The 26,284-nt window shown below is 39.3% G+C and overlaps 1 protein-coding gene across 9 annotated transcripts in view; it reads left to right on the top strand.

The window, feature by feature from the left end:
* Positions 1-26,284, top strand: part of NLGN1 (neuroligin 1) — a 428,954-nt gene that overhangs the window by 73,112 nt on the left and 329,558 nt on the right. Inside the window, exon 2 of one of the 9 annotated variants that reach the window (XM_069023944.1) lies at positions 15,623-15,666. The exons of 7 other annotated variants lie outside the window; for them this stretch is intronic. The gene's annotated coding sequence lies outside the window, so the exon portion shown is untranslated. Of the gene's footprint in view, positions 1-652; positions 1,174-15,622; positions 15,667-26,284 lie in introns of all 9 variants that reach the window. One more of the 9 variants, XM_069023945.1, reaches the window with a different exon arrangement.

Here is a 26,284-nt window from a genome sequence, read left to right as displayed (position 1 = left end):
ATGCTATTCATGCTGCCAGCAACCATGCTGTTTATTTCATTCATGTTCTGATCAATTGAGTATTAAGTAATTACTATTTTGGGCTATCTCCAAAGGCTCTTTGCCTCTGCAGTACCCTCCATTAGGAAGATGCTGTATCCTGGCACTCAGTTGTGTTGAGGTGTGTTGTAACTAATTAATGGAGAGCAGTAACAAATAAATGCCTTGGTCCACAGGACCCAAGTTGTGTAGATTGCCAGCAATGCTGAACTGTGCATGTGAAAGTTCTCTGCAGATCTTGAGAATGATTTTGCTTTTTCTTGTGCTGAATATGGTATAATCCTGTTTAAAATACTTAGTTTGATGCCCTAGGCCAAACATCTCCACTAGGCCTGTTGTTAGAGGCCATAGAAATGGCCAAGCACTCATTAGGGGTGGAGAGCACTTACTCTGCACCTGCACAGGAGCAACTGGTTTCCTTTGCTCTGCATGGAGCAGAATTCACCCTCCCAAAATCAAGCTCTGTGAACCACGCTAGCCTGCAGTAAGTGGGGAAGATCAGGGCATTTGCTTCAAAATTGCTCTGCTGCTCTGGGCCCAAATGCGAATAAAGAAAAGCCTTTGTATCTGTATCTGCTGTCTTTTCTTCTCTTTCTCTTTGTGTTACTTGTAGGAAGGATAGACCTGACAGAGAGGTGGCTTTGTGATCACAAGCTTCTTAACTGTGGCTTGCTTGTTGGTTGGTTATGAGGAGCTTCAACGAGAGAAGTGACTCTGAGGGAGTTTTAGATCTTGTCCTCTAAAGCGTTTACTGGTTTCCTGCTTGTTGTGAAAAAGCTGGAAGAAAAAGCCCATTCCATTATACCCAATCCTCAATCATTGCAGGAGGCACCTGTAACCACAAACTTTGGTAGAAATATTTGCCGTGCAAAGAAGAAGCAGTAATAAAAGCAAGTGACCTGTGGAGACAATCTGAAAGGTGACCAGGGCATGCTTTTAGTGACAGCAAATGTGCCTGCAGCTTCCATGGAGATAGATGGAGTGTCCAGAGAAGAGCAACAGAGGTGGTGAAGAGTCCAGAGAATGTGACTGATGAGAAGCAGCTGAGGGAACTGGGGGTGTTTAATCTGAAGAAGATGAGGCTCAGGGGAGAATTTACCTCTCTACAACTCCCTGAAATGAAGTTGTGGTGAGGTGGGCGTTGGTCTTTCTTCTCAGAAAACAACAGGACAAGAGGAAATGGCCTCTAGCCAGGGGAGGCTTAGAATGGATATTAGGAAAAACATTTTCACTGAAAGGGATGTTGAGAACTGGAACAGGGTGCCCAGGGAAGTAGTGGAGTCACCATCCCTGGGGGGATTTAAAAGATGTGCGAATGTGGCACCTGGGGACATGGTTTAGTGATGAGCTTGGCAGTGCTGTGTTAACAGGTGGATTCGATGATCTTAAAAGCCTTTTCCAGTCTAAATGATCCTATGATTCTGTGATTTATATTAGCAACTGAGATTGTAAAAGGGAGGTCAAAAACCAAGCTCCAAACCCTGCATCTCCTTAACAGAGTAACAACAGAAATCTAAATGGCATTGGGAAATGCTTTGAATTTAGTTCTTTAGAGAGGAATGTAGTGATCTTCCTTCAGGCAGTTCATAAGAGAGGCTGCTAAGGAAAGAATAACAGGGAGTGATTTACATTATCACCAAATTCAATCTTGAAGCCAGTAATTTTGGTGTCAACCTACAATTACAGGCAATCACTTCCACTTGGCTGGTTGTTCCAGTCTGTTACTGTTTACAGAGCGTACTCACCTAACACTCAGCCTTGTGCTGAGTTGGTTCTGCTTTTGTTGCAATTAATCAGCTATGTTTTCTTCATGAGGTAAAGTTGCTTCTGTGAAAAGTTATAGGCAGATGAAGGTGTTTCTGGATAAAAGAAGAAAGTGGCTTTTTCAGTTTTTTTCCTGCTCTCCACTGCTCGGTAGCCTCACAGAGGTTGTGCGTATCAGCTTGTGATCTGGGAAGATTCACAGGGTTTCTTAATGTAGGCATGATAGCCACGGAAAATCCTGTTAGCACGTTCCACCTGGAAATTTCTGAAAGAATTCTTGAGAAGCACTGCCACAGGGCTGGAATCCCCAAGCCACCTTTCACAGGGATTTCCAGGCAGTGCAGGTGCTGGAGTGCGCAGCGGAGGCTCTTGCACCCACTGTGGCTGGTGGCTTCACTCTGGTGAGAATGTGGAAACCACTGCCCTCCTGACAGGACAGGTCCTTGGAGGAGAGGCAAAGGACATGGCACGTGCCAGATTTCAGATTTCAGGCTGCAGAGAGCATGCTATGGGATCAGTCCTTTTGCTTCTGTGCATAAGCATCAGATTTGTCAGTGGATCTTTTAAAACGCTCTTTTACCAAAGGTAATTAATTGAGTACGAATATTACCGAGCTGTAAAATTAAGTTTCTTTCATTCTTGGCAGAAGGCTGAATCAGTTTAAACTGGTTTTCAGGTAGCCTTAGAGTGTGCAGACATGACTGAATTCCCCCAGCCTTAGGAAAGCTTTCTCACTTCCTCCTTCTGGGTGCTCAGAAAAACCAACAGCAAAACTTATTGCGTTGCTGATGGTCCCAGTTGCTCACGGATTTGTTTGCTTGCTTTGCTAGGAACACACCAGGGTTTAATGCAACAGCAACAGTTTTCTCTTGCATCCTTGCAAAGGTCCCAGATAGACGTGTGAGCCTGGGGTCCCTCATGACCAGAGCCCCCGGGAAAGCACCCAAGCTCCCACTGCCCTCCTGAACCACAAAGAGTGATAACACTGACATTAGTGTAACACCAATAGTGTCACTGATGGTCATGGTAAGACTGAAATGAGATCAAGAAAATCTTAAGCATGCTGTACTGGTGCATTGAAAAATCTCAACCACTTTCACGTGAATAATTTCATTGAATCACTTTAAAAACTCCTGGAGCGGTTTCAGTTTTCCTTTAGTTGTACATGTTTGGAGAAGTGAGAAAATAGAGATGCAGGTTTTCAGGTTTTAGGCTTTTCAGTGAGACAGCTTACAGACAATATTGAAGTTTTTGATAATTACTAAGAGTTCTGTGTGTTACTTTTGATCCTTTTGTTTTCATAAGGATTTCTACCTTTCTCAGGAGCAGAGGCCTTTGTGAATTCTTGCTGTTAAAAATCTAACCTTTTGCATAAGTCTTCTGTAAATTCTTCTCATTAGGCAAAACATTGTGTTTGATTCATTTAACCCATCTACTTGTGTGATATGGCAGCCACTTCATTAAACATCTAGATGAGGATAAACAGAAAGCAAGCTGTCTTGCAAAACCAAGATTTTGTGTTATGTGTTAAACTTATTAGTCGTTCCAGTTTTCCATATTAAAAGATGATTAGAGCTCATAGCATAAAAATTATAGCATATAAAAAACTGAAAATGTTTTTATAGCAGGCACACACAGAGATACACACACTTAATTCTCACACAATGACTAAACACCCGTTATATATCAGCTGATTTTTTCACATAATTTTCTTTCTCTTAAATAAAATCTTATCTCTCTTACCCAAATCTGCAACACATAAGTTATGCAGTGTAGCACTATGAAAATAAGACCATGCAGCATAAATTTAGGCTGAAGAAATGAAATCTTGTAGTCAAAGAACAGCACTCCTTAGGGAGATATCCCCACATATAAATTTGGGGGAGGGAGAGCCGAGGGCCAGTCTGTGGGGAGCTTTGCATCATGTCACTGGTGGGAATTATGAGGTCAACACGCTCCAGGTAGTAGCTCCTCAAAAGAGTAAGAGTTTCATGTCTCTTACTGTCAGATTTGGACGTCTGCACTGTTTTGGTTTCCACAATCACTGTGCCTGATTGTGCCACAATTCCTTGCAGAAAGATGTGTTTCTGTCTCTGGGAATATTTCTACTCTCAGTCTTGGTGTTCCTTATTTTACCCCACAAATCTTAAGAGTCTTTGACTGCCTTGTGACAAAGGAGTGAGGACAATTTTAGGTCAGGGGAATTCAACCTTTGAGAAAGAAAGTAATCTGGGAAACAGGTGAAGTGAAGGTATTGCAACTAATCCACCCTGAAGCACCTAAGAGGACATGATTTTGAAATTCATGTGTGCCCCTTATACCTTGCCCATCCCTGCAGTCACCCCTGATCTCCTCTGTGGTGTGATGCACACCATGTTGAAGATCCTTCATACCTTGTGTAGTATTTCAAAGCTGAACAGACATTCCAGCTCACCCTTTGATACCAACACAAGGCTCTTCCTTACTTTGCATTTAAGGTTGTTGTGTGAGTGTAGCTACGCCGTGACTTGTGTACACTTGCAGTGTCAGCATGAATTTTACAGTATTAAAGATTACCTAAACATGATCCAATTGAAAATTGTAGCTGGATGCAAGCATGACAGGAGATTAACTGGTTAAAACAGCCTCTGGAAAAGATGAACATATGATAGTTCTCAGTCATGGTAACTTGAGACCCTACATGTTATACAAGTCAATATTTGCCAAAGAAGCTCTAAGGGTGATCATGATGGTCTTGCTTTTGGTCAGGATGCATTTTTGCATAGCTGTTACTTAGATATATACTCTCAGGTATTGATGAGTTCTTATTTACTAGAAGCACTTGCTGGTTTAGTGAGCACTTTTACTTTGATCCCGATCCTGTCACCACTGAAAGGTTGTTCCCTTGTGGATGAAGTATCTGGGGTTTGATGCAAAGCAGGTGCTATATGGTGGTGAAGGGTGAGAGAATCCAGTCCCCCAGGACTGGGGCACTGCTGGGGAGATGAGAAGCACTGAAGATAAAAGAAGCTCACTGTATTATAACATTTTAAAAAAAGGTTATCTTTATTCTTCACCCACACAGACCCTGTCCAGGCTGTTGTGTTACTGCTGCTTAATTCTAGGAAAAAATGCTTCATTCCTGTATTTCTGCTGCTTTGTTTTCTTGGGTTTTGGAGCCTTTTTTTGTTTGGGTTTTTTTTTTGAGTGGGAAGAAGGAAATGGAATTAGGGAGAGAAAAAGAAAGCCTGTTAGGTATGTTATTGTATTATTAAAATAGAAACCCCCATACGGTGCCTTCCTTTCCTGGAAGGTGTTTTTTTTCCTTCTTTACCACAGAAAAAGCAAACAGTTCACAACTCTTCCTAAACACAGGCCCAACTTGTACTGGATGCCCCATTTCAGGCCTTCATCTAATCAGGACATGGAATAACAGGAAGCCTGAAAATCATCTCCCAAAACAGTATCAAATTATCGTTCTTTTTATCCCTGGAATGCCATTCAACTTCAGTGCAGTTCCACTGCACAGGCCTTTTTTGGCTGCAAATGTAGGCAGCTGTTGGCTTATGATACCAGAGTGTAGCCAAAATTATCATTTTGGTGGTTTGATGAGCATTGGTATTCATCCTCAACTTTTTAAAAGGCATAGAGATGTATACTGTAGTGCAAAAAATAAAGGTATCTCCCCTAATTAATAGGAATTGCACTAAAAACCAGAAACCTTAACAAGTTTGGGTGAGTTTCTGTAGCCAGGCTTCTGAACACGTGCTTTTACAACAAAATCAGCAGAAATGTCGTGGTCTAGGAAGGTAGTGGGTCTTGTCACCCTCTGATTTAAAAGCAAAAGTAGCAGATGTTGACACAATAACTGTAGGAAATACAGTGTCACTGAATGCATTATATATTAAATGTTGGGTTATCTTGTTATTAGAGTCTTTACTTGTCAGGAAGGTGTGCCAGAGGCATGAGTGTGCTCAGCTGAATAAAATTTGCTTTTAATAAGCTTTAAATTCTTTTGAAATTAGACGTACCCACACTTCAGGTGGAAACTTCCCTTCTTATTTGGCTTACCTGCCCTCCAGTTAAACAGTGAATTATTTTTTACCAAGCAAAGCAAAAAGCCTTTTGGGTATTGTAAAGCCAGAGCACAAAGACCCTTTGGGTGGGTTCTGAAATTTTTATGTGTGCACGGTTGTAAATGATGCACAATTTACTAATGAATGGGACCCAGGTAGCTCGAGTGGCACATCCCTGCCAGATGGAGCTCTTTAGATTATTGGTCAGTGGAGCAGGATTCCTGTAAGATAAATGGGGCTAATAAAGCACAAGGCACTTGTAGCTACGCCGTGACTTGTGTACACTTGCAGTGTCAGCATGAATTTTACAGTATTAAAGATTACCTAAACATGATCCAATTGAAAATTGTAGCTGGATGCAAGCATGACAGGAGATTAACTGGTTAAAACAGCCTCTGGAAAAGATGAACATATGGTAGTTCTCAGTCATGGTAACTTGAGACCCTACACGTTATACAAGTCAATATTTGTCCTTTTAAATATGCAAGTTTAACAAGAGAACTCAAGACAATTGTTCACTCTCATTTTTTCCCTTCATTCATATACAAACTGCTAATAATTTTAAAAAAAGCTCACTCATTTTGCCAGTGTAGAAAACCCTATAATCTGTCTTTAATGTCATGTAGCCATGATTATAATTTATTATTTATGTGAGGGATAAAATAGCTGAGCTTACATTAAGTTGGCTGCCAACAGAAGCTACACTTCTAGAGACAACCAGAGAAGGTTGCAACAGAAATGAGTAAATAATGAATTTCCTCTTCATTCTTCAGTTTATATTTTATGACAGAACCTATTTTTTCTTCATTTTATTAAACAACTGTGATAAATTACTATAAGAACATGCCTGTATTTTTATTTAATTTTAAAAAAGAAATTACTTTCCTGTATTACCCTTGAATTATTACCTTTTAGAAACTTAGCACCTTCTTGGTCTCCTACAAGTTAAGCTCATTCATTCTCCTTTTGTTCTACCTTACAAACAGAACGAGACAAGTCAACACTTATGTGAAATAGCCCAAAGAAATGCAAACTTAGTGTTGAATAGCATTGCCTGGCATTTTCTTATTTAGGGTGACTACCAAACATACAGTCACACTGTTTGGGAATTCTCTACCAACACACTGCAGTGTCCTTGTTCAAATTTGTTGTGGTGCCGTTCCACTTGGGCTGTAGTAATGTAGAAACCTCATTTGGTTCTGTGTTTGTTCCCATTGCTCCTGACTTCTCCATGGCTGTGTATCCATGTTCTTGTCTATGGACCTTCAGTAGCAAAAACCAGTAGATTTTTCTTTTTTGTTTTTCTTCTTTTTTTTTTTTTTTTAAGGCACTTTCATCCATCAAATATTTGTTGGTGAGCCTTAATGATTTTAAAGTGCTTTGAAGCTATAAAAAGTATTTTCTGTACAGTAAAATAATATATATATTATGACAGCAGGATTTTATAACTTCCCTGAAGTGGCTGTAGCAAGGTCATGGGATGCTTATTTTAATTTTTGATCATGGGCAGCACTTGCTGAAATCCAGCTTTCCTCTCTCGCTGCTCTGTCTTTCTAACTTGTTAGCATCACGTACACTAACCCTCACTAAATTCCTTAGGGGCTGAGAACATCTCTTGCCAATCTCAAGGACTACTCTTGTTCTCGAGTTTGGAGCTGTAGCATTCAGGATCATCAGATAAGCTGTTATTTTGATATTGGTTTTGCATAATTTTAATGATGACATGTTAATTGGTCACAGTTAATTCTTTCCATCGTGATAAATGATTGCCTCCAGCAGAGCTGCTCTTATGAGTGTAGAAAGCAGAGGATCTGTTCTAGTATTACTTGGACAAGTTACTTGGCCTGTCAGTTTTGTTTGATTATCACAGCAGCCATTAGGAAGCAAATATTAAATGTCAGTGGATAACAGCCCCCCAAAATGTCATGTGAAGGAAGTGCTTTTTACATGCCAGCCATTTTCTCTGTGTGAAAGCTATATTGATGAATATATAGTATCTGAAAATCCATCTTGCAGATTACACCAGGCAGTTAAAACGATTTGAATCATTTCCCTCCCCTGTAACTTTTCTCACATCAAATCTAGCCCAGCGTCCAGTCTGATGGGTTCCATGGCAATAGGATACCTTGTATACACAGCTGATTACTTGTGAGAGTATGTGCTTAGGATAATGAGCAGGTTTCACGGTTTAATTAAAGGGAGTGTGTAAGGGAGTGCAGCTTCCTTTCCCTCGCTAAAGTGGGGAGAGATCTTCCCTCATTTGTTCTGAACCTGTGCAAGCCTTGTTTCTGCTCTTCTTTTCCTCCTCCTCTCCCTGTTAGTGCAGTTCTGAAGCAGTCTCTGCTCCTGGGAGGATTGGCTGTCCTGGATCTGAACTGTTTCTGCTGTGGTGTATCGTTAACTAACAAGCACTGGCATGGGGAAAGTGGAAGGAACTGGAAGTTCCCAGTTTTAAGACATTGGGGAGCCCTCACTCCCCTTGGCTGAGCTGAAGCACAGGCAGGGGCTCACGGACAAACCTCAGGCAGCTCAGGGGCAGATGGAAAAGATCAGGGGAATGGACTGTAGGAGCTGTGGTGCTGTGTGCTATTTCACCATGGAATGTGGAATAAAAATCTCGGGAAGGCTGACCTTGTGTCCATGTCTAGCAGTGTGGTACTGGCTTGCACTTTAGTTAATTGCCTTTAGAGCACTTAATTATGCTGCTTACCACCAAAATGCCATTACTGTGTCAGTGAAACTTCAGCACAAACAGGACTTAAGGATACGTATCAGCTCACAAAGCCCCCACCAAATTAAAAAAATATTAGTAATAGGTTTATTGTGTAGGAGATTTCCCTAAGGAAGGGTGGGCTGCTGCTTCCACACTGTTTCTCTTCCCTAACAACATAAACAGATTGTGAGTGAATGTACCTTGTTCATAATAGATTTGTGTCACCACAGATAATACTTGTATATATCTTCTTCTTTTACAAGTGCTCAATAGAGCAAGGATCTCGTTTGGAAAAGGATGATACCCTCGAGGTGGGGAGGACGAGCAGTCTGCACTGGGATGGCTGCCCTAATTATGGAGCAGCCCCTTGCTTCTCTCTGTGAACCACGTTTCACCTTACACTGAAGTCCTGACCCTCTGAGCCCCTGGCCAGGCCCTGTGAGTGGATCTTTCCATCAAATCCCAGTGCATTATAAGTGGCTTTGAGAGCCATAGGAAGAGTGGGGCAGGTTTCTGGCAGTGAGAGGTCATTTCCCCACATGTTACAGCTCTTCACAGGCAGCAGGGCGAAGGTCATGGCCCTGCTTCTGGAAGAGTGGGATTTTTGGCCTATTCTTTTGATGGTGGAGTAGAATACATCAGTTTTTACCCACTCATAATACTGCTTCATAATCAGAACTTCACTGCACTGTCTATGCTCTGTATTTGAGTATTTTTTTGTCTGCTAATTATAGTGTTCCAACACCTAATATACATGAATATACTATAATGAGTATTAAAACAGAATGAAAATTATAAATACCTAGGCCCAGCTCAAAACTGCACCACATGTAAGTCTATTTCATATATTCAATTAAAACTATTAGTTCTCTTTTTTTTTCTCATCTAAACTAACATATATGCCTTATACACAGCCATGACATGACTTTGAGGTGTTTTTCTTCTGAGAGCCAGAGCAACCTTATAATTATAACCAGATCACTTAGTATGAACTGTGATAATAGTTTTAATAGTGTTGCCTTTGATACCTTTGTGCTATTCATCATAGAGGAGCACTTAATCCCTGGAATCTTCCACCAGTAAATTCAAGTGATTATTTTTTTTTTTAATTTAAGGAGAAGTCCTACATAGTTGCTTGCTGTACAATAAGCATTTTACTATCTCCAGGCAGTTTTATTACCCCACTGTGTTTTCTGTACAGAGCCGTGACCCTGTACTGGGATAGATGCCAAGGATGAGCAGCATGAGATATTATAATTTGGTTTTATTTGAGACCCTTTTAACAATATAATAATTTATGATAGCTAAGCTTTCCTTTGGGAAAATGTGTAGGAAAGAATTTTATCTTAAACTCACTTTCAAAAATACTGGTTTGGACAAATAATTTTTTCTTAAGAGGTATGTTTGTGGGCAGCATATCTAATTAATCTAAATATCCTTGGGTTTGTGGCATTTAGGTACAAATGAAGTTATATATCTCCTAGCAGGGATGTTGAGTGCTTTGTTTAAAAAATGTTGGAGTCAGCACTGTTCTCTGACATGGTGTCTCAGTGCATCCGCAATATTCACATACCCAGAACCTATTTTGCTGAATCTAATTGATTCACACATTCCTCTCTGAAATTATTTAATATCTCATGTTCACAAAGATAGCAACTTTTACAGATCATTTCATTTAAATGTAGGATTCTAGTTTATACTTGATAAGCCACAATGCTGGGAAGTGCTGCATTTTCATGAATAATAGCTGGAGTACCTGAAACAGTTTTTTAAACAGCTTTTTTTTCTTTTTCTATTTTACAAATTTAATTGGAGCAATCTAATGCATGCACATACCATTAAAATTATATTTTGTGGCATTCAGCTTTCAAGAGGGAGCTTTTAATTTGTTTTAAACCAGGACTCCACCCTGCTGATGGGTTGCAAATGGTTGTCTGCTATACCTACAGATCATTCCAGCTTTTCTGTGCTCTAAATAGAAGATAAAGTGAAGCTTGCAACAGATCATCCAACTTCAGCATGCACTGGGTTCTCTGTGCCACACTTCGAAATAAAGATAGACATTCCAGGTCTGTTCACAATTGAGTCTCAAATTGAATTTCAAATTGTTGCTGCCTTCTGAAAGGGAGCATCAACAGGCCTTGGTTTCTCTCTTTAAACAGAAGTTTTAGGCAACTGTGATTATTAAGAAATGGCCTTAGCCATACATGTCTTATTTGAATAACCATCTCTATTAATTTGTGATTTCTGAACATCTAAATTTGATATATCATAGTTGATTTAACATGATTTTTATAATCTTGCTAGTCCTTCAGAGGGATATTTCTATAATACTGGAATTAAATAGTTTTCACTATTCCAATAGATACTGTTTTTACCTGTTGCAATCTTCTTGAAAGGCAGTGCTGTCATATTTGAATGACTGCTCTGAGATTTCTGGCAAATGCTGTTTTCTGGCTGAAATAACCAATGAAATAGAGGTTTTGGGCACAAACCTTTTTATGGAAGTGTTCAGATTATCATGTGATTCCAGTTCCATGGTTATCTTCTGTTATCACCTGAAGCAAAGGAGTTTGGCACATTCTCTACTTTAAGAAAAATGTATCCCATAGCAGTGCTTGCAGAGTGAGCATTTATTAAGCTGTTCTTATACCAAATTATTCTTATTAAATATTAACCAAAGTTATTTTTAAACTTCTGAGATCTCTGTTGTGTGTTCCATGGCATAAATCTATTATCTGTCTGTAGGAAGGGTAAAGAGAAAGATGTGGTAGAAGTCAGATTTGCTATTCATATAACTATATCTTTATATTGTGAGCATTTATATCCCTGGAGCTGGATGTAGCATAGGGAAAATTTCTTGTTTTCTGTAGATAGGCAGACTGTGGGTGTGGAAGAGTAAAGAAAACTATTTAAATATTGACACAGCTTGCCAAAAAGGGAGATGGATTGGTCTCAGAGGAGCACAAGAAATAAGAAAACTGAAAGAGGTCCCTGAACAGAAAGTTTTTATGAACCTGCCTGGTTTTTTCCCTTGTAAGGCCAGATATGCTCTATATGGTGGTGCCTTAGCATTTGTTATGTCAGTGAACCATACATGTTACAAAAATCTTAATGGAAAACTTGAGTTGCCTTACAGCACTTGAGAACTGGCTTCCCTTCACCCTCGTGTCTTCCTGGAGTGCCCAAATAAACAAAGATTTCTCATGGAAATATTTAAAATTTCTGAAGTAAGGATGCTTAACACTGGCAAAGCCCTGAGGTGCACACAGATGTGTGGGTGCTCCAGCTTGTGCTGGTGCTGTGGAGCATCCTGCTACATTCCCTACACAGAAAAAAAAAAAAAAAATCACAATTATAGGCATGAGGAAGTAAAATTGTCTAGTTTAATTGCACACCTTGCTTATTTCAGTAGTCCTTAAAAATCAGCTTGGATCCTTCAGACTGGAAACATTGTGAACTCAAAGCAGCTGACAGTTCCTGTGCTGACAGTTCCTTCACATTAATGTAGAAGAAGCAGACAAATGTGGGAACTGCTCCTTTTCCTTCTGCTGAGGTTTGAACACAAGTTTATGGAGCTCATCCTCAGCTGCTCTATTCTGTTATTACTGCGATGATGTGAATGAAACGATGGCAATTTTTATCAGTGCCAATGTGCCCCCATGTTTACTGGAATTTTCTTTTCTTTGGTAAAGTACAGCTGAAAGAAAATTTCAGCTACAGAAGAACAACTTATCCACATATTGGAAATGGAGCATATTAATTGGATATGTATGAAATGAAAATTGCCTTGCAGAGAAACAGAAATCAAACCTACTATTTCCCAAGTATTAATTTCATCTGTTATTTTATTTCATCTGCAGTGATAGGGGATGTCTTTTTTGCATTTAAAAAGCCAGAATGACTCTTTGGAGTTTCCAAATGAAAACATGCCTATCTTTTAATGTGGGTTGTTAAACTGAGACCTGAATGGCCTATTTATTTGCTTTGTTTGAGTGGAGACTGGATCTAATCTGTATGTACACCAAGGGCTCTTCCTCCCTCAATTTCTCTGAAAAACTGCAATTAAATTTTAGACATAATAGGATTAAAGCATTATATTGCATATGACATGACATTTGTGTGCAGAATTATTGGATTTTATATTCTCACTGATATTTTACTTGAATATAGAGATAAAAAAGATGACCTAATTCATCTTGTATATCTCTTTCAGGACCATCCTCTGTTTTATGCTACTTATGCTTTTTCCAGTTTCATTTTAACTCTGCCATTTCCTTGGAAGATTATTTCACAGTATATTAGACCTCACTGTTAGGTGGGTTTTTTTTTTTTCCTGGTTTACAGTTTTCTTATATCTTTAAAATACAGAAGGCAGGCAGCAATTTTTTAATCTGTTTTGAGCACATGGAGCACAGTAAAAGTTGTAGTGAGGCACAATTCCACCAAAAAATCAAACATAACTGAAAAATGAGTATATTCAGAGAGCATATATTAATTGGCTTTGATTTTAGGGTAAATGAGTACTGAATATTTTGGGAAATATTTGTGTTCTAAAACTTACTTTTTTCTTTATTTCTACCAATTTCTCTTGCCAGTTTGCATCCTGTACTCTGTTAGGGAAACTAAGGGCCACTTCCCTTCATTTGGAAAATTTGCTGATTTATTAATTTTAAAATATTTTTAGCCCCCTATCTCTGTGCACAGGGCATCTGTGGGGCAGTAAAAATGCAACAGATTTGGGGCTAACCTGCCAGAACTGCTTCCCTTTAACCACCCAGGATGTGCAAGTGCTGAGCCAACACGCCAATGCTCCTCTGATGAACGGGGAGGACAGAACAAAAATATGTTGATTAAGCAGGCTGGCTGTGAGATGAGATTGCAGATGCACAGATAAAATGATGGCATGAAGGATTTATGTGGCTTGGTGTTAGGGATGGGGTTTTTTCCCTCCCTTCCAAGTAGGAACGTGTGGCTGGTGCTTTCCTCTCACAGACCTGCAGAGGGGAACATGAACAGCTTTAGGGTGGCACAGGGAGGCTTCACCCCCAGCCTTAGCCAGGGCTCCAAGCAACGTCTTGGTGCCAAATTCCTGCACATTTATCCTGCAGTTTCCATTTTGGAAGAGACCAATGTCAAAGGAGTCCTTTTGGCCAATGGCTCAGGAAGAAGGGGCGTCCAAAAGACATCACAGTTCAGGAGCAGCAAAGTGAGATCCCACACCCACGCCGTGAATCCCGTAATGAACTGGCAGAGCTGGAGGTCCCTTTGACACAGGTCACAGAACTTGGAAAGAGCCAGGAACACCTCTTTTGGGAACAAGAAGTACATCTTGTGAAAACGACAGGATTAGCCAGTATTTATGTACTCTAATCGTGTTCCAAATACCCATTTTCAAAGAGGCGCCTTCAGATTTACCTTCCTGACAAAAATTATGGTCTGTGCCATGTCCCAGTGATGAAACTATAGGTAGCTTTTCCACTGGCTGGCAGATGAACGTGATTTAAACCCCTGGGTTTAAGTTGAAAATAAGCAAAAAATATTCTTTTATATCTAGTAATATCTAGTTCTTTTTTTAACAGAAAGACTTGCTAATAATTAGAACAACAACAAAAGTGATTTTCAAAACCCGTATCTTTTATAAAATATGGAGTTGGTTTTGCTTAAGCAGAAATACATACCACATGCTCATACTCTTCTATCTGTATGTAACTTAACATACAGTTACTCACAATATTAATTTTACAGTCTTACACAATTTATGTTATTTTAGGGTGTTAAAAATGATGAATAATGTAACTTAATTCAGTAGATTAACTTCTTGCTCTAATTCTGTCATGCCATGTGTGAGTAGAAATTTAGTTTTGATGATAACATATTAAATATAATTTTAATTAGTTGCATAAAACTGTCCTAAGAGTGCTGCAAGGCATTAAGAATCAATAAAAGTAAGACTTTCCAAAATTTATTTTGGGTTGCATACCTATTAGTAAAAAAAAAGGAAATTTCCATCAGTTTTGATGGTAATTAGGGTTTTTTTGGTCATCATTTGAAAGAATTTCCCATGATATTCTGATATCAGAAAATGGCCATGCATGCATAGCACAGTTGTCAGAAGAGCCAAATTAGATTAAAGAGGTAGGAAATGAATTGTGCAAAGGCTGAACACCTCACGAGTACAGCGGGAACTCTACCTAACTGCTTGATATTCTGGAACCACTTCTTCCAAATTTTTGAATTAATAGATGACATATTTTTCCTCCTGGTTTCTTGTCATGAACTGAAAGAGGAAGCCTGCTGGCTTTTCAGCTCATAGCCATTTCTCCAACATTCAAGGAATTAATCTGAATGAGAAGATATTCTTCAGATCATTAAGATTTGTGAGGCACTACCGATTCAGTCTAGTTTTAAATGAACATTTAAAGGATTTTAATAGGTTATCAGACATTTATATTTTAACACTTTATTTTAGCATTATATTTTAGCTAATCATAGTATCACATAGAAATTTAGATGTAATAATTTTTGAAACAGAACTGCTTGTAGCCTAAATTATGTAGCATTGATTCAAAATTGATTTTCACTTCTGCTCGAGGTACAAATACAGGTAAAAGTGAATTGGGAAAGGAAATAATACCTAAACTCTGCAGTGCAGTCCTCCAATCCACATCTGCGTGGTGCATATATAATTCAGTATAATGCAAGTTCAGTAATATAAGTACCTCCTCATTACAGTGATACACGTGGTAATGAAGCATTGCATGTTGTAATGCAAACTTCCCTCCAGGGACGGGAGGCTCACATTGAAGTCTCGTATCACACTGCCTCTCCAGGCTGAAAGCTCTGCAAAGATGAGGTGGTTGTGCTATTCCCTGGCCTCCTAGAAACTATTCCAAAAGATCAGCTGCCTTTGATGTTGCAGAATTTAGTGGAGAGGCAAGGAGATGATATTTATACCAGTATTATACGTGACACCATGAATGAATTTCACATTTGGGTCACTGATTAAGTGGATTTGTACATTGGCTCACAAAGGTGTTTTGTGTTCCAGGTGGGTGGTGGTAGAATGTGTGAGTTAATCTCCTAGAAGTGCAGGTAAGCAATCCCATAATTTGTGTACTTTACAATGATCCAGCTGAGAAACTCATCCAGGAGCATAAAAGAGCCCTGATGAGAAAAAGATAAGCAACATATGTAAGTACAATCTTAGAACAGAGCCTTTAGCATTAATAGAATATTTTGTAGGAATCTCGTTAGGCTGTAACTAGAATTTTCATACTGAACAATACTGTGCTAAATCTTCCCTTAAGGGGCAAAAATGAAATGTAAACCAGGCTTCTTCCAACCTTAAGATATTAAATGGAAATAATTTTCTTCATCTTAGACAGCAGACACAGCCTCTCCTTTCCTTCCTTTGCTGCCTTGCCTCTGTGTTTCTGGTGTGTTGAACCCACAGTCCTCTGACCACATTTACACCAGTTCTCTGTGATGCAATGTATACAATCCTGCCCAGTCTTCATTTTCTGTCACCCAAAAAGTGCTAGTTTCCCTTTCTGTGGGAAATGGTTTTTGCCAGCCATTCAGTCCTCACTGATTTTCTGTCACAGGAAACCACTATATGCTATGAAGTTCTGGAAAATGAAAAGCTCTGCAACACAAGGAGGGAATAGAAAATATTTTAAATAGTAATTATAAAAAGGGGTTGTTTAAGGAACATAACTGAGACTGTGAAACACACACATACTGCCTATGAGTTTCAGCGAGCAGGAAATCAATTCCATAGTTACATTTACAGGGTTTGCAGCAGTCTTTTGCACTACACCCATTGAATGCTCCATTTCTTTCAACTATCAGGGTTACTGAACTTCAGATACGCTTCTCCTACTGCGTTTACAAATCAATTAAGTCAAAAGAACAAAGCTTTTTTCCATGCTAGAGAAGTAATGCTCATTAAATTTTGGGTAAGGTGCAAAGACAATTACTTCTAAAAATGGATGAAATTAATTGCACTCTTGCTTTCTTTTGATCTTGTGCAGCTTACATTATGCTTGTTGGTTTTCTTCCCCCTCTCTTGAATGTGTTGGTATTCCAGAGAAAGACATGGTTTAGTGATTAAAACAATATTTTTTGGAATAAATTTCAGTGTGCTCTGTCTGCTCTAAACATAATAAGGCTGCACAAAAAGTTATCTGAGGTTTGATCCATCCTTGCTCATCACTGTGCATTCAGCACAGTATTAGGCAGTGCAGTCGCTCTGAGTCCTAACATTGAGTTTTCTGTGATACTCTTTTGGGGTTTTTTGAACCTGTGATTTTGGATACCTGGTTATTTATCCCTGACTATGGCTGTACTCAACACAAATTTGCCTTTAGTTCAGATTATTTGGATGCAAGCATATGCTGAGGGTTGGGCTCTGGGTAACCCCATGTCTTGGCACAGGGGAAGGATGGAGATTTTGGTAAAATTCCTGCAAAATGGGGTCAGACAGCAAAGCCCACGTTGTTTAGAGTGTGAGACTGGGAGGCAGCTGACCCATGGTCATCCATTTGCCAGGGACTGGGAGTAAGAAGAGCTGGTCTGAGAATCCAGCCTGCTTTGAACTCCTCAGACCTGTCTGTCATGAGTTAGTCTTAGCACAGCTGTTAAATCTTAGTTTCTCTCACTCTAAAGGGACTAATGCCCATTATTTTTCAGGAAAAATAGTGAGGATTAATTAACGCTTTTGAATTTATGGTATTCATGTTAGGTACTAATTAGCGTTGTAGTTACAACACACTCGCTTTGGTATGAAGTTCTGCAGAAGTGACATCCACAAGTGCTGCTTGTTTAAACTTTTTTAGCTCCCAGTTGATGGCTGTTTCTTCAGAAATGCATAATGACCTAGCAAGTGCCTTTTTGAAAGAACACATTTTTGTTGTTGTTACATGCTGGTTTAATACAAATATCTTTTGAAAACAAAAACACTCTTCTCACTAATTTTTTCCCTGTGGTCGAAGTGTGGGGAAGTGGACACTTCACAATTTAGCCTGTAATTATTAAAAATCAAGAGAATGTGCTTTTAATTACACACAAGAAGAGGAGTAATATCAAAAACCCTACTGCTAAGAAGATAAATATTTTTCTGAGAGTGGCTGCCTGTTGGAGTGTTCCTGCTGTGACCCCATGCTTGATGAGCAAGTACCTGTGGTCAGTAGAAATGTTGGCTGAGTATTTAAAAACAGGATTGTGTTTTTGCTTTGCCTGCATGTAAGCAAGATGTAGATTTCTGTGGATACGTGTAGTTACTGAAAACAAAAGTTGCAGATTGTTTCTTTCCTCTCCATGCATTTGGGGATAGAAGCAGGAGTAGGAACCTCCGTGGGTGTTGAGTGGGGAGGAGGGAGGCTTGGGGTTGCATGAAGAACATTTTCCTTCTTGAGATGCTCAGAGAGGTTTGAGGACCATGGCTGTCAGGACCACTTTTGAATCAGAGAAGAGATTTCTAGAAAAATAGTAGTGTCTAATTCCTCAGTCTAAGGACAACCTGTCCTCCCCATGATCTGATTTTGGACTCAATAAATTGCTGGGAGATATTTTGTGTGTTTATATTATAACATGCAACAATTATTAAACTTCACTTTTAAAATTTCTCTTTCTTTTCCTTTCATACAATTACATAAAGGAAGGGAGGAGGCAAAACCCCAACATTTCTTGCAGTGAATTTTACATAGAAATAAGAATGTTTCACAATCAGGAGATTTTTCCTTATGGAGTGCTAATCTAGACTAACGATGGGAACTTTTTCCATTCATCTCAGGAGCCTTTAATCTACCAAACATGTAAAGGTTAATTGTTGCAATCCAGTGAAAGATCTTGAACCATACCAGTCACTTTTTCTAAGGATGGGGAAACCTAGGCAAAAGTGACTGTCCCACGGAGACATGGTTTAGTAGCAATAAAGTGATTGTAAAATCAGAGAACTCCTGGGTTGGAGCCCAAACATTGTGTTTTAATCAGTATTTGTGGTGAAAAGCTATAGATTTAGGGCAAAGGCTGAATTCTCCTAATGTAGCTATTAATCAAAAGAGCTTCACAGATCATAGCTCCCTTTTCTCTACCAAGTGGTTTCTGCAGGCAAGTGTATTAGATGGGGATGAGGCAAATGCCTGTTGATTAAGGGCTGATCTTGGAGTTCAAGTCTTCCTCACCATGTTCTTTTGCTGTATGATTGATGAAGCTCAACTATAATTAAATTTAAAGCCATAGATTTGGCAAGGAACATTATCCATTAACTGGACTGATGTCATTTTATCTCATGTGATTCATTAACAAGTGGCAGTGTATGTTTCCTACAGTTTACCTGATGTCCTAGGACACAAAAGGTAATGGTAAAGGTCTTGGGACATTAGGTTTGTTTATTTTCTTAATATCAGAGAAGATGTCACCTTAGGTTTGACTAATTTTTGGCTGTTCACAGTAGAGGCATAATGTTCTTAGAAGGTTTAGTATTCTGTTTATGATTGTTTAACATTCAGCATCAATGGTTTTATTGCACAGACGTTGACATTTTACTCATTATCACTTTGGTGTTCATGCCAGGTTCTTGCAAGAAGTGTATTTTATGCCAGGTGCCAAATGACCTTTTGTCATCCTGCTGAATGAGGCACTACTTTTGTCCTACAGTCAAAAATTACATCCAGATCTTATGAACATTAAAAAATATCTATCTTCTCTTCTGCCTTTCCCTCTGAGCCACACACACACACACAATTTGGCAAGGACTAACAGTACTTCAGAATCCATACGTTCTGCTCAAAGTGAGAAGAGACGTGCCCCTCATTTCTTAAGATCATCTCAGGCCAATTAAAGACCTGTGTAAATGAATAGATTTTTTCTGATTTATCCAACACTTGGCTCTAAGAATGACGACCAGACTGTAGAGCCATGAGTGCTACTTAAGTAAAAAATGTGTTAGATTTGGGGACTTGAGGAGGTCCAAGACATATGAAATTTTGCCTATAAATAGCTGTGTGCACTCAAACCCACCCCTAAGGCTCCATGTGCCAGGATGTGTAGGATGATTGTTCTGAGTCATGCTTTCAAAAAGAAAAGCCAGCAAAAAGAACATAAGACAAACCTGTAAATCCTTTGATTAATTCAAGAATTATTTATGTTAAATTATCATACATTTGCAGGATTGCACATCTGCATTTTTCTTAACACACTCAAATGTTTTAAGCCTAGCAGCTAATTCCTAATTTTCTTTCATATATTCTTTGTAAAGGCAAAGAAAAGCTTAAGAATTCTTATGTAAACCAGATGATTCCAGTGCAGTAATTTTATTACTGCAATCCATTTCACAGCACTTTGGTGATAAAAGAGTATATCTTGGAAAAGCAAATCTTGGAATTTGTGAAGTGTTGTGGGAGGGGGGGCTGTTTTGTTTTAAAACTGTTTTATTGGCCTCCCTTTCCACTTGTCTTTATTCTAAATAAAATGTAGTGGAAAAAGACCTGCCCATGTATAAATCAACATGCTCTTTTTCTCTACTTAATTCAGCCAAAGAAATGACTTAAATAGTCTTCTATAGTACTTTACCGCATTCCAAGAAAAAAATTTTATGATGCAAATACTACCATTTCTTTCTGCAATAAACCTGTCATGGGATTTGAGTTATTCACTTGCCCTTTCAGGAAAAATAAAATAATAATAAAAAACAAAATCAGAAGACCTTAGCACAGAATGCAGACCTGATTCATTACAAATTCCACGTCCCAGTTTCTTAGCAATTGAGCCAAGTTTAGGAAAACCTCTCATCAAATCAGGGTATAACCTAAAGTTATGAAGCAAGAGGCTGGGATTCTGTAAATGGCTTTACTTAGTGGAAATCAAAAGAATTAGATAAACTAAGCCCAGTTGATATGGCCATCCTAGATGCATTAAACATTTTGTGTCTTATTTTTGTCTCCCACCTTTGTCAATGGGGAAATATTTGAAATTTCCTTCGAAGCTAACTTTGTGTTCCTCAGGTTTTTTTGGCATATATTTTGCAAATCTTTCCAAAAAGACAGTTTCTCCATAATAATGCAACAATCCTAGGGACTGTTTTGGTGATAGCTGTCCATTGTCCCCAGTTCTGTCCTTCCAAACAGAGTAATTTTCCCAATATTCCAGTGTGACTGTGATCATATCTAGTCATTTTCCATACACATATGGATCATGTACACAGTGCAGTTAATAGAAATATTAACTCCTAGATAGCAGCTATAATCTAACCCTATGGAAGTCTCCTGTTTTACTCAGAGTTCTTGCCCAAGAGTGTCAGAAATTGCTGTGTGGAGGTGACCACAGACCAAAGGACTACCTGAAATGATCTCTCACCTTCCTGCATGATGAAAAAGGGACACTGCAATTTCACTGGCATGAATTAAGGATCCAGCACAAGTTTTAAACAAATGCATAGTGATGCTGAAGCCAAGGCTTTATTTTTCTTCTTTTCCCCTCTCATTTTCTGTTAATATTTTCTGGAGGGAGTTCTATTTGTTAGCTCCCTTGCTTAGCCCCTGTCTCCTTTGATGCCCGTCCCCTGAAGGCATGGGATCTCCCAGCTGTCTCCAGCTCAGTGTGTCTCCCTCCTTCCCCTCTTCTTCCCACGGGCTGGCTGATGCCCGCTGCCAATCCCTCCCTCCCTCTCCTCCCTGTAGCCCTGTCACACAGCTCAGCTGGGCACAGTGGCCCTGTGCAGGGTTTGAGCAGGAGGGCAGGGAGGACAGGAGTGCCAGGAGGCCTGTCACACACAGCCAGCTCTCACTGCAGGGAGGGCTCGGGGAGGGAGATGTGGTTTTCTCTCTCCCCTGTTTTTGTGTTTGCTTTGCTGCTGTGCTGCCATCCCTTCTGCAGAGCACAGGGACTCACAGGGTGCTCCTGCTCCCTCACCCCACAGCTTCCCAACTGCAGCCACAGAGATTGTGTGTGGGAATAAGGAATAAAACATGCTGCCTTTTAAGCTGCCCCTGATGAGACAAGCGAGAGCACAGCTAAAATGCCACCGTGCACAGCCCCAGGAGAGGCTTCTGAGCAAGGCAGGAGGCATGTCAATGTGCTCCTGCAAGATTTGCCTTTCCAGGGCTTTGATAAACTCAGGAAAGGGATTTAAACATATTTAATCATTGTGATCGTGCAGATAGTCATGTATAAAAGCCTTTTGTGATGGAGAAAAATAGGTTTTCCTAGGTAAGTGTTTGAAATCCATTTCTGGATGCCTGCAACAATGCAGCACAAAGGGGTAGGGAGCTAACAGGTGTCAGCAGCACTCAAAGGTACAAACAGTCCTCATTTACTGCAGCCTAAAAAAGGGTTTGTCCTGCAGAACAGGAAAAAGCCATTATTCCATCATCAAGAAGGGCACCTGTCCAAACTTTCCTGCAAGACAGGAGCTCGTGTGCCAATGGTTGTGCTGGAAGAATGTCCAGATGTCTCTATCCGTGTGTAAAGGGCAGGTCTGGATTCTTGCAGGTAATGCAAGACCAGTGGAAAACAACCCGAATTACTTCCCTCCAGGACCCCAGTATCCTCTTTTCACCTCTGCATCCTGGTTGTAACTAATTGGATCCACTTGTCAAGATGATGCAGCTCTAATTACCCTGGATCTAAATTCCCCTGGAGGGTGACTTCAGAAGAGCTCTTCACTCTTGTGAACCATATCTGATCCATAACCTTTCCTTTAGTCACGCCTGGGATAGTGTTGATTTTTCTTTGCCTGCTTTTACATTGGTTCCTAACACCTTGAACTCTACAGTGGCACTGCATGCTTAATAACAACATTTTAGAACTTGCTGACACATTAGAGCTTATTGTCTGTTGGTTTATAACTCTGGTAAGTTCCTCCTCGAGGTGGAGCTTTGTCAAATGTTTTCTGACAATCTAAATAAGTAACATCTTTGACATTTACTGCACCCCTTTGCCAGGCTAGGCAGTAACAGGCTCATTGAAACCTGAGTTACTGAGGCATGACCTGAAACAATATTAGCTGTCCTTGATTATGCTCTGAATTTTCATGTTCCCCTCCTCCCCGGCCCCAGTGTGATCCTTTTAATGGTTGTCTAAGACTTGCTCGACAACTAATGGGAAATGAACTGACTGGTAATTTCTTGCTGTGTGTCTGCTTGGCCCCATGCCAGTCTCCTGAAATGATGGTACTAAATATAAATTTTCATTACACCTTCTTCAATTTCTGTGCTTACTTCATGTAGTACTTTTAGATGAGCATTGTTCAGCTCTGGTCTCTTATGGCTTTTAAGAACAACAATCCAGTTAATTGACAGTTTGGGTATCATCACCTTTTCTTTTAATTCCTCACCACCACTTCTGTGTGTTGAGTCTTAGGCAACTGTCTGCCCTCTTCAGTTTTAGAGATAGGTACAGAGATAATTGCTGTATAGCATTCCTGCTCCTTTACACTCCATCACTTTCCTTGCCTGTCAGTTGCTGGGTGTATAATTATGCTTAAAATATCTTTTGGTATTAGTTGAGATGCTTTGCACTATTTGATGCTCATTTTTCAATTTGGCTTTCTCAAGTATTTTTGATTGCCTCAGGCTCTTGTTATAATTTATATAATCCTTCTGTATTCCAGATGCTTTCTAACTTTTAACACCATCATTTTATCCTTGATGCTATTTTCCCCATCCTTTGCTTCTGCACACCAGCTCCGGTTCCCATTTGTGACACATTCTGTAAATGTTTTATTGGAACAAGCATAGCCAGTCCTTCCTTTGCTACACTTGATTTTCTGGACTCTATTTAATTCACATCAATTTTCTCATACTTACTTCTACAAAATATACCCTTTGTAAAGCCCATTATTTCCCCCCCTTTTTTTTAGCACGATCTAATGAATATTTTAGGTAGGCAGATATGGGTTGCTTTATGAATCCACAAGAGCCTTCAAGGAAATGCTATCTCTTCTCAACTATTTTTATTCAAAAACCAAAGTAAAGTTTGCATATTAGGCTTTCCCTGTGTCTTAAATCAGGAAATAATATTTGTTGCATGCTGAAAGTGCCATAGCCACCTAAGGTAATTCCAGGTAATTTTAAATCCTGGTATCTATAAATAAAAGGCACAGTACAACAGTAAGTAGATATTTTTTTTAAAAATTGAAATCAGAGTTCACTCATCATAGTAGGAGAGTTTTCATACATCTGTTGGGATTAGATTAGCCACTAATGTAGGAGTATTTTGTTAGTGCAGAGTGAGTATGGATTATTCCCAACTTGATGTGCAAGCAGCCTACTCTCATCTAGGAATATTTTTCCACAGTTTCTGGCCACAGAAAATAGAACAGTGCTGAGTTTCTCCTAACTCTCAGAATCATATCTAGTTTAGTTGTAGATAATTAAAAAAAAAAAAAAGTTCTAGCAAGTAGGAAGTACAACTCAAGTAATAACACTGTCATTTCTTTCCCACATTTCAAACCTCCTTCTTGCTCTTGAGGTTCTGGGGGATCTTAATGATTCATTTTTACAGCCAATGTTATGTCTTTCAGCAGAGAGAGGTAAAATTTACACTGTTGTCACCGATGATCTGTGTTTTCCTCTGGTCTGCTGCACGTTCCTGAAAGGCCACTGAGTGTGTTCAGAGATTTGTATCCAAAATCTCTTCAGAGATTACTTGAATTTTACTGTTTATTTTTGTAAAGTATCATGTGCTGAGTGAAAGGAAGAATAATTTTAACTTCTTTTGTGAAATGTAATGAAAGTTTGAGAACAAGACCCCTCAGTAACCATTAAATTAGAAGCTTTGATGTCTTTGCAGAGCAATGTTAACAGCTCTAATTCCTGAGACAGACCTACTGTTTTGCTCAGTGAACGTTTGTATTACTGCAGTTTGATGGTTGCTGGTGCTATTATTCTTTCAGATATGCTATTTTGAGGGATTTTCCCCTCAAAAATGAATATTTTGGTATGAGACAAGACAAAAAAGGCCAACCTAACTCTAAAGAGAATAATGTTAAGCTCGATGCTTTTCAGAGACAAAGGTAAAAGGGGAAGCAGGTGCTTCAGTCACTCGATGTTTGGTAGAGCTGTTTGTAGTAGTAACTTCCAAAATAATGAGGTGTCACTAAGCTCCTGCTGGTATGAGAGAAGGGCAAGCTTTGCCTTCTTTCTGTAATGAGGAATCAACCTTTTCTTGCCTTCCTACACTTCGTATTTTTCTGGTGTCTTCAAAATATTCTGTGCTGCCAAATAATTGTTCTAAGTTATTGCCTGGGGATTTTTATTATTTTTTCCCCCTCACCTATTTCTGTGGATAGAAAGCATAATCAGTGCTCATCACCTGTCCACCTGCTCATTCCTGTAATGTCACCTCAGCTATAAACCATCTGCAAGTGACATGGCTTTGCTCACTAATGGCTGAGGTGGTCAATGATTTAATCACTTGACCCTCAGTAGATCAAGAGTTCCATCAATGAACTGTGAATTAACTTGTATGTGCTTTACTCAATTTCCTTGTCTGTCTGTAGAAAACACATCTTTTTAATGAGGACATGAGGCTCAGCTCTGCATTTAAGGATCAGTGTTACACCATTCCTTGAAGTGTGAAAATTGGTTTTTTTTCATAGTTTCTTGTTTGCTTTGCCAGTTATAGACATGTACTTCTAGGGAGCACTTTTAATATTTACCCCAGTGGTTGATAGCACTGTATCTTGAATAGGAAGATGTATTTTTTCTGTGTTACAAATAGGGAGTAATACACTCTTTTAGAGTAATTGTTATGATATATTGCATGTGTCCCTATGTCTACAAAATCTATGTATTTTTTACATCCTCCGAAGCTGTTAGGCAAAGTATTTTACAATGAAAGAGTGTTCCACAATTTAATTACACGTTTTGTACAAAATATTTCCATTTAACAGTTCCAAACTGTCTCTTCCCTTTAAGTATAACCACTTTGGCTCAGCTCCCATCCCTAACAATGGGAGTGACACAAGAAGTCTCTAAGTGTTTGAAATTTTTTTTTTTCTTTTAGTCTCCATTTATGAAATATGTCTTCCACTCTTCATCCTGCACTCACTGTTTAAATTTCTGGGATGGCCTCTACCATTGTTTTCACAGTGGGAACAAGGTAGTCAGCAATGGCTGTGTTTTTGCCACAGTATCCTTGCATTCCCAGCATGGTTTACAAATCCCAGCACCCTTGCTAGAAACCCAGTTCTTTTTTCCTCTATTCTGGGTCAGTTCATTAGGCCAGACTAGGAAACCTTATTCCTGGCAACCATTCACAAGCAGGTATTTTGCTACAGAAAACTGACTTGAAAGTAATTCTTCATACCAGAGAGGTCAAAATTGTGTGGCTAACAGTAAATATGTCCCTAAATATGAAGGTACAACTGATCCCGTCTCACGAGTTTTGGAGATGGAAGAAAGACTTTTACTAGACCAATTCAGTACCTCCATGAGGAGAGTTCTGGGTGGAAAAGGAAAAGATCATCTTCATGTGCAGACAGAAAATAAAAATATCATAGAGATGTTTTTTTATTTATCCTCATGCATTCCTGAGCTTGGACAAAAGGAAGCTTGTGGAGGAGAGTTTATTGCTCTCTGCAACTACCTGAAAGAAGGTGTAGGCAGGGGGTGTTGGTCTCTTCTCCCAGGTAACAAGTTACAGAGTAAGAGGAGATGGCCTCAAGTTGCTCCAGTGGGTGGGTGTGTGTTTAGATGGGATACCATGA

This window comes from Aphelocoma coerulescens, chromosome 9, assembly GCF_041296385.1.
Source record: "Aphelocoma coerulescens isolate FSJ_1873_10779 chromosome 9, UR_Acoe_1.0, whole genome shotgun sequence".
Taxonomy (NCBI): Eukaryota; Metazoa; Chordata; class Aves; order Passeriformes; family Corvidae; genus Aphelocoma; species Aphelocoma coerulescens.
Note: the sequence above shows the minus strand (reverse complement) of the source record. Positions and strands in the feature narration are given on the sequence as shown.